Genomic DNA, 14,492 nt, shown 5'->3' with positions numbered 1-14,492 from the left:
ACAATAATAATAATAATAACAATGATAATAATGGAATAAGAAAATAAAGAAGAAAAGGAAGATGATTATGAAAAAATAAGTGAGTTAAATATAGCTGTCAAAATTAATCTTTTTATTTGTAAGATCAAATGCTTGAAGTGCATCTGTTTGGATTGGATAGTTTAATTTGATCTTATGGTTCTTGTCAATTCTTTGATATTTTAATGAAATCATGATTATATGGTGACTCCTCAATTACATATTGAAAAAGTGACTACTCTAGTAATAAAAATGATATTCTTTTAAAAGCTTGTTGAAACTGATATTTCTCTTACTGTAAATTTGTACATTGATTTATTATATCAAAGAAATAAATTTTAGATTGAGATGTAAAATTTTATTATAAACTATCAATGGCTTAAACTTTTTATATGCTATATAGCAATATTCTCAATTGAGAATAAATATGTTAACATTTCTGTTCTAATTACTTCTAAAATTCCACTAAACCATGCTGTTAATATAGACCTAGTGGGGATTTTCAGAAATTATGAGTTGTGGAAAAAGGAAAAATCCTTAAATAACAATTTACTGTAAGCTGTCTGCTGTATTACAGATATTATATGGGCAATTACAATGAAGGGAAATTGAATTGACTCCAATAGTTCAAGCACAGTCCGCTTATTTGACATGATCACAATAATTTTAGTGTTTAGATGAATGGATGCATGCCCATGCTTCTCATTGCTGATTAAAGCAAATCATTTGGCTCTCCTCAATAAGAATTTCTAAATCTTGTATCAAGGAGCCAACCAAATTATTTGGAAGTAGAACCTACAACCTGTTACAACCTGTGTTTAACAAGGCTGCAGTAATCCATATAATTACAGGTGAAATTGTTATTGCATTGAGAAACTTAGCTAACGTTTTGTCAATGACTTGAATATTTTAATGCTCCAAAATATTGTTTAATGCTTTTTTTTTATTCCACATTTGTTAATGTTGAGTTTGGGGGCTGTGGAGAGATAGTGCAGTGGATAGGGCAATTTTCTAACATGTGGCCAGTTTTGGTTTGATTTGCACCCATATTGTTCACCACGCCAGGATCATTCCTAAATGTAAAGCTAGGAGTAATCTTTGCACATCAATGAGTATAGTCAAAATTCCTCTATCCACACAAAAATGCTAAGCTGTACCTGTATTTATAAATATATGCTAGTTATAGAAAAATCATTCTCTAGGTTACAAATAAACAAAAAATTATATATATACATATATATATGTATGTATATATATATATATATATATATATATATATATATATATATATATATATATACACACACACACACACACACACACACACATAGTAAAAACAAGTTCACAAAAAGGCCTGGCCAATTTTCTCTATCAGTTTGAAAAAAGAATCATTATGTAACCCTCACTAGAAATCTACCAATGTAACATCCCAGAATATATCCAAAACTGGTCTTACTCTAGATCAGCCCATTCTCACCAGCTTGGGAAAGATGGACTAAAACAACAAAGAATGAGTCAAAATGCTAAACAAAAGTCAAAATGCTACTATTAGGCAAGAAGAGTCGTTGAAGTAATATCATTCTTGTGATTTTGAATCTGTTCTCAGTGTTTGCATCTATGATTTAAAATAATGTTTGTCTAATATATGAGAACTTAATCATGTTTTTAATTACTATTCTACTTAAGATAAGGAAAACACTACCTTTTTATTTATATATAGACATTAGTTTCTTTTTCTTTTTTAATTTTTAATTGTAAAGTTTTATTTTGGAGGGCCATGTTTCTGAAAAGGTTTTTTAATCACAAAGATCATAAGAAAACATAGTTCATTGTATTTTGAGATTTTGAGTTTTATTTTGGGGGGCCATGTTTCTGAAAAGGTTTTTTAATCACAAAGATCATAAGAAAACATAGTTCATTGTATTTTGAGATTTTACATTCATAGACCAAAAATAAAAGCACACAGTCCATTTAATATATGCTTAGTGAGAATCTGTTTAATATATCAGTAGTCACACTATATTCAGTTTATAATTATGACCAATAACAGGAACTATTTCTTAACAAATCCAATATATTCTGAAGTTGATTTTACTAACTTTCATTTTGGGAAAGTGTATGAAGTCATAGATGTTGAATAACTTATAATAATGTAGTATCCTAGAACCTATTAGTAACTTTAGTAATCCAAATAGTACTCTATAAAGAGTATTTTATAGAAATATGCACCTGGGGGCCGGTGAGGTGGCGGTAGAGGTTAGGTGTCTGCCTTGCAAGCGCTAGCCAAGGAAGGACCGCGGTTCGATCCCCCGGTGTCCCATATGGTCCCCCCAAACCATTGGCAATTTCTTAGTGCTTACCCAGAAATATCCCCTGAGCATCAAACGGGTGTGACCCGAACCCCCCCCCAAAAAAAAGAAATATGCACCTGGATTATTTTTTAAAGGTCTATGTTTAATCAGGACATTTTTCTGCTTTTAATTTTATGCTGAAATGTAAACAATAATAACTTAAGCAAAATATGACATATTGGCTATAAAAGACAAATATTTGACAAAATACTTCATATGAACTATTATTCACATGGAAATTAGTGACATTTAAAAAATTGAAGTCAAATTTAATATGTTAAAGTTGTATTTGGTTAGGGATATGGGCCAAGCAGTAGGACATGTGCCTTGAACTTTTACGCGCCTAAACATGTGGGCCCAATACCTGAAGCCTTCTGTTCTCTAAGCACCATCCAAATGGTTTGACTCTAGCCCACAAAGAGTAATCAACAAAACAATAACAAAACAATAATGGTAATTAGACATTTGTACAACTAATTCTCATAAATATTATAGAATGTAAATTTATTTTATTAAAAACTGAACAATAGGGTCCGGAGAGATAGCACAGCAGTGTTTGTCTTACAAACAGCCGATCCAGGACCTAAGGTGGTTGGTTCGAATCCAGGTGTCCCATATGGTCCCCTGTGCCTGCCAGGAGCTATTTCTGAGCAGACAGCCAGGAGAAATCCCTGAGCACCGCCGGGTGTGGCCCAAAAACAAAAACAAAAACAAAAACAAAAACTGAACAATATAGATATATATAATCAAGCTATTATAAGAGTATTATTAAAGGTTCTCATAGCAATTATGGATGCATACTAAAACTTTATATGATGTATATAAATATTTAATTATATTTATATTTTAATTGCTCTATAATATGCAAGAACCATGTACTTGAATGTTATAATTGATTATGTAATTTGATATGAACTTCAAGCCTGCCCTGAGCATTTATTTTTAAATTTGATATTCACTGCCATAGTATTTGAAACTTGACTAATAACAAATAATTAGGCCATGAGACAGATCTCATATGAATGAAATTAGCTGATTTATAAAAACTGATCAGTTTATCCACTTTTTTTAATATAATTTTTATTTTGATCATAGTGGCTTACATATTGTTGACAATAATATTTTAGGTACATATTTACATAAAATCAGGGGGGATTCCCATCACCAAATTGTCCTCCCTACACCTCCGTTTTTGTCCTACCTCCCATATCCTCTTCCCTCACCCCCAGGGTTGCTAGAATATGTGGTCCCCTCTGTATCTAGCCTACTACTTAGTAGTCTTGCACCTGTTTGGTCCTGGTGCCTCCTTATTTCCCCCTCTAACTGGGGGGCAGGACTAGTTAGTTCAAGTTACGTAGTTTTGTTTGAAGGAGAGAAAAGTAATAAAATGGAGTAAAAGTCTAATACGCCGAAAATAAGCGGAATTCTTCTAGAGGCTCTCATCATCGGTTTGAGAGACGAAGGAGAGAAAGAAGGTGAAACACTCCACCAGTACAAAAAGAAGTGTCAAATATCCAGTGAGTACTCCAACAATAACGATAAGCACCACAAAAACAAAACAAAACAAAAAAAAAACACGCCATGGTCTTGATATAAGAAACATGGCATAGCATATAAAGAAAGAACAGAAAAGAAGAGAAAGAATAAGTATAACTAGGGACAACAACTTCAATAATCACACCTAAACAGAGAAATTGATGAAAAATAGATAGGTAAATAAAAATAATAACAATAAATGAAGATAAAATAATATATAAAAAATAAACAATGTTTTGTTCATTTACAATAGAAAAGCATTAGATTAAGCAAGTCATGAGATAGATGGAAGACATGGGAGTTTATATACAGAAGATTCTTACTAGAACCTAACCATGCTTTTGTTTTCATGTCAATGTTATACTCTTTTGAACTTTAGAAAATAAATCTCTTTTGTTTATAAGCCTCCCAGACGATAGTAATTTATTTTGGACCCCTAACTAAGTCATAAATCTATCTATAAATCTATCATGACAATATTTATGCTTTTTGCTAGATCAGCTGTTGGGTTTTAATTTCTCCTACTTTTAATTTCTGGGATGCTATAAATTATATTATAAATATACTTAATCAATATTGAATTACTGGAGATTCAAATGTTTGTACTGAATCAAGAAAAGTCATTAAATTTTTATCTTTAAATGTTATTCAGAACTAAAAGGAAACATTATGTTGTGTTTGGGTTAACATATTTAACTCTTGACAATGGTTAAGGAATGAAATTAAGAAACTGTTTCTTAGGCTATCATTAAGTTATATAATGGCACAATTTGCTAGACATACAAACTTTTCTTTTTGGAATAATGAATATTGACTTTATACCATCATCTCAGCTTCTCATAATATTTGACAGAAAATATGATAGAAAAATATCATTATGAAGAATTCTCTGAAGCATTTGGTTGTATATTTTAACCTTTTTAGTATTCTGAATTTCAACAGATGGTCATTCTAGCTCTTCCCAACAGGGGTTTAATTTTCTAAATAGGAGAAAAATGTCTGTCCAATCAAATTTAGAGTTCTGAAAAGGTCAAATTAGGATAGTACATGGCAGTTATTCTCAGAATGTATTAAACATTAGCAACCTGACAGCTTATTCTTTTGACATAGTGTAGGACAACTTTCCACATGAGAAAGCTTTCAATAGGGAAGAAAAATGCAAGTTTTTTGACAATATTCATTATAACCTTTAGCAACTCAAAATCATCAAAAGAGTATGCAAATATTTATTGTTAGTTACCTTTAAGATGTATTATAAGTACTAAATATGTATTGTTTTTATATTTCTAGCACTGATGTTTATACTTACATAATTTTATATTTATGATTTGAATATTTTAGGAATGTGTATTGAAAATTCAGTACTTTGTTTTAAAGAAAATATATCTAGACTTTGCAATCTTACAAACTGACAGTATCTTTATATTAAAAATACGCACTTTGGAAAAATTGACAAAGTATTAGAAACTAATATGTGAAACTCCAGATGGTTTTGAGCTTAGGGTACCTTTGAAATATAATATCAAAACTACAATCTCTCAAAGAATATTTGATAGACTAAATGTGAACAAATTAAAAAATTCTTTAGATATACAAAATATCATTTAAATAGAAGGAATATATAAGAAATTTTTAATGTTCATGGACAGAGGTTCACACCATGAGATGATAGGGATTATTGCTGGTTCTGAACTCAGGAATCACCCCTAGGGATGTCAAGGGGTCCATATGTAATCTGAGGGATAAAACCATATAGGTCTCATGAAAGGCAAACGCCTTATCTCCATGCTATCTCTCTAGCTCCAGACTGAATTATTAACTCATAGTATGAACATACCAGAGGCTGGGACCTGTGGAAGATCATCAAGTTATGAGTCTGAAAGAATCTAATTTTAATGGGATGATGATTTCATCACTATAAAAAGATGAATAGTAAATTTACATAAAACAATAAATATAAAATTATAAAAGAAGTCAAGCTAAGTGAGGATCTAGATTTTATTGTGGACACCATCTGGCTCTCTGCGATCTCTACGGTGACACTGGTGATTTCCATCAACATAACTGCACCTTTGTGTCTTAATAGTGAACTGTGCCCCATTAGCTAAAAATTGCTGAAAGAGGTTTCTGGGACCCTGACTACCACTTGTGGTTCTACTGACTCTAGCAAAGCAAGAGCAAATATGTTATGTATATTATGTATTTTCTTGTAGGAGGCCCGGACCTGCGGGGGACACCAGTCAAAATGTGAGTTACTATTTCTCGGAGGGAACTCGCACATCTAGACAGACACACATAGAACAAATAGCAAACACAGAGACAGACAAGAATGGGAGAGGGATTCCAGTGTGTTTATTGAAGCACAAGGCCCAGCTTAAATACTTTTTGCGGGCACAATTCTGCACATACACATGCATATATGGCATAGATACATTGAACATGCAGGAATACCTAGGTAACAGAGCCCATCGGCAAGTGGGTCAGAATGTACAAATAATGGGAACTTCAGATAAGTTAGACTCAGTTTCCCAGGGCTAAAATTCTATGCTTTCATTGTCTCTATGCAAGCCTTAAATGGTTATACTTACTTCTCAGGGGTCCTTGCTTTTAGCAAAGTTCTCTGCTAGTTACAAAGGCTTGCTTTAGCAAAGTTCTCTGCTTGTACAAGGGCCCCCGGCATTTTCTAATTACAAATCTATATAAACATCAAGCAAATAAAGGTTTTAGTTATTTTAAATAATTGCATGACATCTCATAATTTTGCTTTTCTTTCATCCATTTTATATTAGTATGATTTATATTTCATTTTCTATACTACAAATGCATAGTATTAATGTATTAGCCCTGTGAATCATTCAGCATGTCCTAGGCTATGATTGTCAAAAGTGTTTGATATTTTATTATTCTTAGCAGATGGTTATTTTTATATAATTGGCAGTTATAACTTTTCCAGATATATCCAACATTTTATGTGTTTTTAGATATTATGATATTGTCACTTTACTTACTTTATAACTAATCTTAAATAACCTAAGAACTGTGGCATTAGACATCGGTGTTTTTTTTAGAGAAGTTAGACAAGGAAATGCAAATAAAAGTAAAATAAAATATGAAAATCTATGCATTAAATTATCTGTGATATATTTCTCATTTTAAAAATTGGAATAAAATTATACCCACAGTACTCAACAACTTTACACTTTTCTATTTCTGTAAAAAAGTATTTGGTTAATATCAGTGTACTTATGTTTCTCTTCTTCCATTTTAAAATATTGCACATACTGCTGATTGAATAAATAATATATTAAATAGAAGGAATATATAAGAAATTTTTAATGTTAATGGACAGAGGTTCACACCATGAGATGATATGTATATGTGGGTTTGCTTTGTTGCTCTATTTCTTAGGCAAATCAATGACATGGCCTTGTTACATTTATATTTTGACCCTTAAAAAATTTCTGGCCATGATTCTTCTATAATATATACAGTACATATTAAATTACATATATATGTATACTTGTTTCTATTTTAAAGTTTTATTAAGAAATTATGTACATATCTTGAACTTCCTCCATTTGACATATATTTTTCAATGATTTTAGTGTATTTTCAGATATACACAACCAATACTGTGTTCGTTATAATAAAAATAAGTTTATATAGACATGCTGCCTACACATTGAAGCAAATCATCATTATATTTTGGCATTTTCTATTTTAAATTTTGACACCAGGCACATTTCCTTGATTTATTTTTTCATCCTGGTTTGCTTTTATTTGTTGTCATCCATGTGAATACATTCTGATTTAAATGTTTGTTACTTGAAAAGTTGCCATCTCGCCTAAATGTGAAATATATTTTTAGAGATTTTTCCTCAGAAGTCTCATTTGCTTGTTTAATGTCAAAAGAACATAATATTTACTTCAATGCCTTTTTTCTACTAAAGATATTCAATAGTATGAGCTATGATTAGAAATCACTGCCAGCAAATGCAACAAAAAATATTTTCCATGTTGCAAAATATTTCTATAAAACTTAAAGCAATTAAAACTTTTTCTCTCTCAGTATAAACTAACAATAGTTGAAGAATTCTTTGTAATTTAATCCAACTTATTAGCTAGTACCTATATCACTATTCATTATAATAAACTAATGTTTATACACATGCATTTAATACTGATATATTTTCTACATTTTATTTGGTTATTTATATCATAGTTAAGATACCTTTTGTTTTTTGTTCCATTTCATGTTCTTGGCTTATTTGTCAAATATTAGCTGTCCATATATTTGGGGTTTGTCACTGGATATTCTAATCTGACTCATTTGTCTGAAAGTCTATCTTTGTTCCAATACCATGTTGTTTTGATTACTATGGCTTTGTAGTAGAGCTTCAAATTAGAAAATGAGATGTCTCATGAAACAGTCTCTTAAACAAATGGTGTTTTTACAATTGAATTATCACATGTAAAAAATTAAAGATGAATACTTACCTGGCAGGGGAGATACCATGATCACGAAGGTGGTTTCCCCGGGGCAAGGCTCACCCATTGGACTTCGGGAGTGCTGACCCCTGCGATTTTCCCCAAATGTGGGAAACTCGACTGCATTATTTGTGGTAGTGGGGGACTGCGTTCACGCTCTCCCCTGGAAAACAAATAAAGATGAGTCCATATCTAACACCTTACATAAAATGAGACAATCTCTTCAATAAATGAAATCAGAACAATTGGATAACCACATCTAAGAAACTAAATTAATCTATATCTTACACCTTCCACAAAAATTAATTCAAAGTGGAGTAAAGACTTTGAAATTAGACCCAAATCTATAAAGTTTATTGAGGAAAACTTAGGCAAAACACTCCAGGACTTAGATCTCAAAAAAAAATTTTCCATGACATGATGACAATGGAAAAGGCTATTGCATCAACTTTGAATAAATAAGACTACCTCAAACAAAAATTTTCTGTATCACAAAAGAAACACAAGCTAAAATTAGAAAACAGCTACTTGAATGGGAGCAAATTTTTGCACTCTACACATCAGATAAAGTTTTGATATCTAGGATATAAAAATTACTCACAAAGGCTAACTCCACAAAACCTAAAAAAAATCAAAGATGGGGAGAGAAAATAAACAAATACTTGTCTGAGGAAAAAGAAAGATATTCAAAGGCTCATTTAAAATGCTCATCATCATTGGGTCCAGAGAGATAGCACAGCGGGGTTTGCCTTGCAAGCAGCCGATCCAGGACCAAAGGTGGTTGGTTCGAATCCCGGTGTCCCATATGGTCCCCCGTGCCTGCCAGGAGCTATTTCTGAGCAGACAGCCAGGAGTAACCCCTGAGCACTGCCGGGTATGGCCCCCCCCCAAAAAAAAAACAAAAAAAACAACAAAAAAAAAACATTTAAGAAAAATGCTCATCATCACTTATCATTAGAAAAATCCAAATCAAGACAACAATGAGATATTATATTACATCAATGAAAATGGCCCATATGAAAAATAATGGAAGCAATTTTTGTTAAGGGATATGGTAAGAAAGGAACTCATGTCCCCTGCTGGTGGAAATGCTGCCTGGTCTAACCCCTATGAAAAAACTTTGAAGGTTTCTCAGTAAACCCAAAATTAAGCTGCTGTATGAACTAGCAATCAGTCTTTTGGTATCTATCTATTTCTAGGACAAAAAGACATTCATAGAAAAGAATATATGCATACCACTACCCATTGCAGCACTCAGTACAATAGCCAAGATTTGGTATCAACCTAGGTGTCCAATATAGTTGATTAGATTATGAAAATGTGGTACATATATACAATGGAATACAACATAGCTGTAAGGAATGATTCAATCATAAAATTTGCAGCAAAATGGATGAAACTGGGAGAAATCTTAAAGTAAGCCAGGAGTCGTATAAATATATAATGAAATCACTTACATGTAGTATTTAGAATACCTGAATAAAGAAACTCTAAGATCTATATGGGAGATGTCTCTAACATACTTGGCAAGGAGAAGGAATGAAACTCGGTAGAAGAGGAGAAACACATATAAGAAAATATGGGATTAGGGACCAAGTGGTCTCAGGTGCATTGGTAGGGTTAAAAATGGACAGAACTATATATTCAAATCATGTGCTAGAGTATTGGTGCAAGTGATAGAGCATTTGCCTTGCACGTGCTAACCTAAGATAGACTGTGGTTCGATCCCCCAGCATACCATGTGGTCCCCCAAGCCAGGGGTTATTTCTGAGTGCATAGCCAGGAGTAACTCTGAGCATCAGCGGGTGTAGCCCACACACCAGAAAAAAAAATTCAATAAAATAAACTATATATCTAAGCCAAAGGCAACAACAATGGAATCAAGAGACCCAAACTTTTAACAATCTAAACTAAAAATGGGCCTGTAATACTGTCAGGCTGCAGTGGTATAAAATACACTTAGGGAACATTGGTGAAGGAAGGTGGAAGGAATGTGAGATTGGTCCTGATTCAATATATGTCTAAAACCCAACTATAAAGACTGTAATAGCAATGGTTTCAATAAAGTAAATTTTTGTTGCTGTTCTTTTGTCACACCAAGTAATACTTTGTATTAGTACTACCCATAAATCAAAGTGACACTGATCTGGATAACAATATAGGGTTGCAAGCAAGCCACATACTGATTTTATGCTCTCTAGTCTGAGTAAACCTAGTACCAATAGTGTATGCATTTGGACTAAAATATCTATCTATATTAAATGAATTTATACTTTTATATCTTCTGATTCATAAATTCATAAAATTACATAAAAGTCTGACAGAACTTGGGGCTGGAGTGGTGACGCAAAGAGGTAAGGAGTCTGCCTTGCTGGCGCTAGCCTAGGACGATTGCGGTTCTATTCCCTGACATTCCATATGGTCCCCCAAGCCAAGAGCGATTTCTGAGTGCATAACCAGAAGTAACCCCTGAGCATCACTGGGTGTGCCCCCCCCAAAACTAACCAACAACAACAATAAAAAAGTTGACAGAACTAGGGGACAGATAGATACACAGTATTAGGGCAGGTGCCTTACATGCAGCCAATCCAGAACAGACTGTGGTTCTAAAACTGGCATCCCATATGGTCCAACCTGCCTGCCAGGAGTGATTTCTGAGCACAGAGCCAGGACTAAACACTGAGCACCTCTGGTTGTGACCCCAAAATAAAAAAAAATCTGACAGAACCAAAGTAAAGATGATTTAATGTGTTTGACACATTAAAATATTAAAATAACTTATAATTTATGAATTACTTCTAAAATAACCTAATTAAAAAGCAGGAGTCCTATGGATTATATTATTTGATTGTTTTACATGGGATCACTACATTTCTTTCTGAAAAATCTACCTGGCACCTGTAAATATATATTGAAGATATTGTTCCTGTTTCTTCCTTGAAATACGTACTATCAAAAAATCCCATAACAACCTTCTCTTAGTCTCTTTGCCAGTCCAGTCCTTTGATATGAACTTCCTTATCACACTTCTTGTCTCCTGATATAAGAAATTATAAAATTAGTTTGCCTATGTGTGATAATCAACCCCCTTTCTAAATATGAAATCTACAACTTTAGTGTTTTCTCTCATTAGCTATATAAATGAGGAATATACGTTTTTATTCCTGTTTGTTTTGTGCAATCCAAGTGCATGAGGGTATAACCTGACTGTTGCCATTTATGCTGAAATATCACAATCATTTGTTTCAATAATAAACTGTCCATAGAAGACAGATCCTAACTTCTAAGTCCATTTGACTATACACTTAGTACATAGACCACAGGGTAGCTTCAGTATTGCAACTTTTATTTAGCAGTTCTATATTTAACAGCTCATGTAAGTATATCTTCGAGGGCGGCAAACAGGAAACAGGAACTTCTGCTCTGCGTTGTCTTCTTCCTCTTCAATTTTTCAACGTCCACTGCTATGCATGCTCATTATTGCCATCTGTTGAGCTGAATCATTTTCTTTTCACTGCCAGTTCCCATATGCCTGCCTGTGCTGTTCTTCTCTGCCATCTGCCAAGTCTCAGCCTTATCCTTTCTTGCCCTGTCTGTTCCAGCTGAGCCTAAATGCCTGCTTATGCAGTGACCTGTGCTTCGATATTTTACCTCTCTCCCACTCTTGTTTCCATGTTCTAACTTGTTTTACTCCTTGTAAGCCTAGCTTAAAGTGACCCTCTTGGTAACTTCACACTCTCATTTTCACCACAGTATGATTATCAAATTGAGAGAGAAACTTGGATTTTCATCTGTTAACATACATTTCATTAATGAGTTAAATCGAAAATTAATTTCTACAATTTTCAAGGTTTTATGTTAATTACTAGATACTTAATGCTTAACAAGTTCCAACCTCATAAATATTATATGCTAAATGAAAGGGGAAAAGCTCTATGTAGGCACTGAAAAAATAATACAGGTGTTAAGGCAAATGCCTTGAATGTGTTCAACCAGGTTTGATACCAGGCCCTTGAGTTTCCTACACTTGAACATTTGCAGCCTTGAAAATTTTAGAGCACTCATTGCTAACTGCAGACCTAGAGCCTCTAAGCACTGCCAGACATGCCACTAGAGTTTCTCCCTACCTCCCACAAACTTGCGTCATGTGTGCTAGGTAATGCTTTGTATCTCTGGTACAAGTAGTATTAAATCTTGGAAACCTTGTATATTGAACCATAGGTCCATATAACCAAGAATCACCCAGACTTCCAAAGCCTCTCTAACAACACCTGGGAGACAAAATATACCTAAAATGAAAATTAAATAGTATGGTTTCATGTACATGTTAGATTATTTTATTTTATTTTATTTTATTTTTTGGCTTTTGGAGTACACCCGGAAGTGCTCAGGAGTTATTCCTTACTCTGTGCTCAGAAATCACTTCTGGCAGGCTCATCATTGGACCATACGGGATGCCAGGAATTGAACTCAGGTCTGTCCTGGGTCAGTCACATGCAAGGCAAATGTCCAACCACTGTGCTATCTCTCTTGCCCAGTTAAATAATATATACATATATTAATATACATATAACAATCAAATCAGCAAAGGACATAAAATAAAATATTATGCATTTTTAAATTAAGCATTATTTTACTTCCTATTCTGTTGGCCAAAACTTAGTACCAAGAACAAGTATGCTATAAGTAATGAGAATAATCATCAAGAATACAGCTTGATGGTTATATACAAAATGAAAAGAGAGAAAGTTCTGAATTAAATGGCAAAATATAGATCAAGTAATGTGAGATCATTAACAGTACCTAGCGGTCCTTGAAGTACCACCAATCTTATGAAGAATCCAACAAAAATACTTTTTTGTATACTTTTGCTATTCCTTACTTCTTTGGAAATCTAATTACTTTACAGATTGTTTTTATTTTTTTGTTTGTTTGTTTTTGGGCCACACCCGGTGATGCTCAAGAGTTACTCCTGGCTATGTGCTCAGAAATCGCTCCTGGCTTGCGGGACCATATGGGATGCTGGGGAATTGAACTGCGGTCTGTCCTAGGTTAGCACATGCAAGGCAGAGGCCCTTCTGCTTGCGCCATGGCTCCGGCCCTGATTGTTTCAAATTTTCTAGAATTGGATAAAAAGTAGAATCACATATCAGTGATTAATTTTCTGACCATCTTTTAATGAGAACAAGGTGGTTGCTTGTCTCTTATTTATAGGTGTCAATGCATATTTACTTCTGAATATTTGTATTTGGATTTTTATATATGCTCTATTTATCTTCCATTTTTATTCACATATCGATTTTATGCCACCTTCTTTTGTTTTATGAGTAAAACGGGGAAAAACATTTTACGCAGATTTTAATGTGAACATACTTTCATAAAATTTGAATAAAAAGCTAAAAATCGGACAGATGATTCATAAAGGTTTGTGCTTAACACAGAAAATACTTCCAAATTTATTTCCATTGATTGAACTATTTAATATTTTAAAAGGACTTGATTTAATTATTCTCATGACACCATAAGTATTTAGTAGTACCCATGTTCTTAGGTATTACTCCTTTATCAATTTTTAAAATAATAGACATAATTTGCTTTTTCTAATGTGTAATGTACTTAAACATTTTCTCTATGTTCATGTCTTTCTATATGCTTATTGGGAAATATAGTTTAGATCTTATTCATTTTGAGGTGGTTGCTTATGCATTTAGTATTGATTAATATGAGCATATAAAGAAAACTTTATAAAATACATCATCAACAATGATCAGAATAATTCATTTATTTTTATTATTTATTCTAATCTGTATTTTCTTTTGGTTTCCTTATTCTTATATTTGAGTCCACAAATATGTTAAATTTTGTCAAAGAACAAATTTATGTTTTAAACATAAATGTTTTAAGAATGTCAAAATCACTAGTATGTTCTATTATATTTTACCATCATAAAAACCAATTTTGCTTATACAGGAAGTTAATGTTGAGATTCATTTTGCTGCATACAGTGCATAATGAGATGCACAATGTATTTGATAAAATAATATTTCGTGAGACTGGAAATATATCATAGTGGATAGGACACATGCCATATACTCAACC

General features: G+C 32.9%; 1 non-coding gene across 1 annotated transcript; it reads left to right on the top strand.

Moving 5' to 3' along the window:
• The first annotated feature begins 8,394 nt into the window (after positions 1-8,394).
• On the top strand, positions 8,395-8,559 carry LOC126002511 (U1 spliceosomal RNA). Its single transcript, XR_007493202.1, has one exon. It is a non-coding gene; the product is annotated as a U1 spliceosomal RNA (small nuclear RNA).
• The last annotated feature ends 5,933 nt before the right edge of the window (positions 8,560-14,492 follow it).

This window comes from Suncus etruscus, chromosome 2, assembly GCF_024139225.1.
Source record: "Suncus etruscus isolate mSunEtr1 chromosome 2, mSunEtr1.pri.cur, whole genome shotgun sequence".
NCBI lineage: Eukaryota > Metazoa > Chordata > Mammalia > Eulipotyphla > Soricidae > Suncus > Suncus etruscus.
Note: the sequence above shows the minus strand (reverse complement) of the source record. Positions and strands in the feature narration are given on the sequence as shown.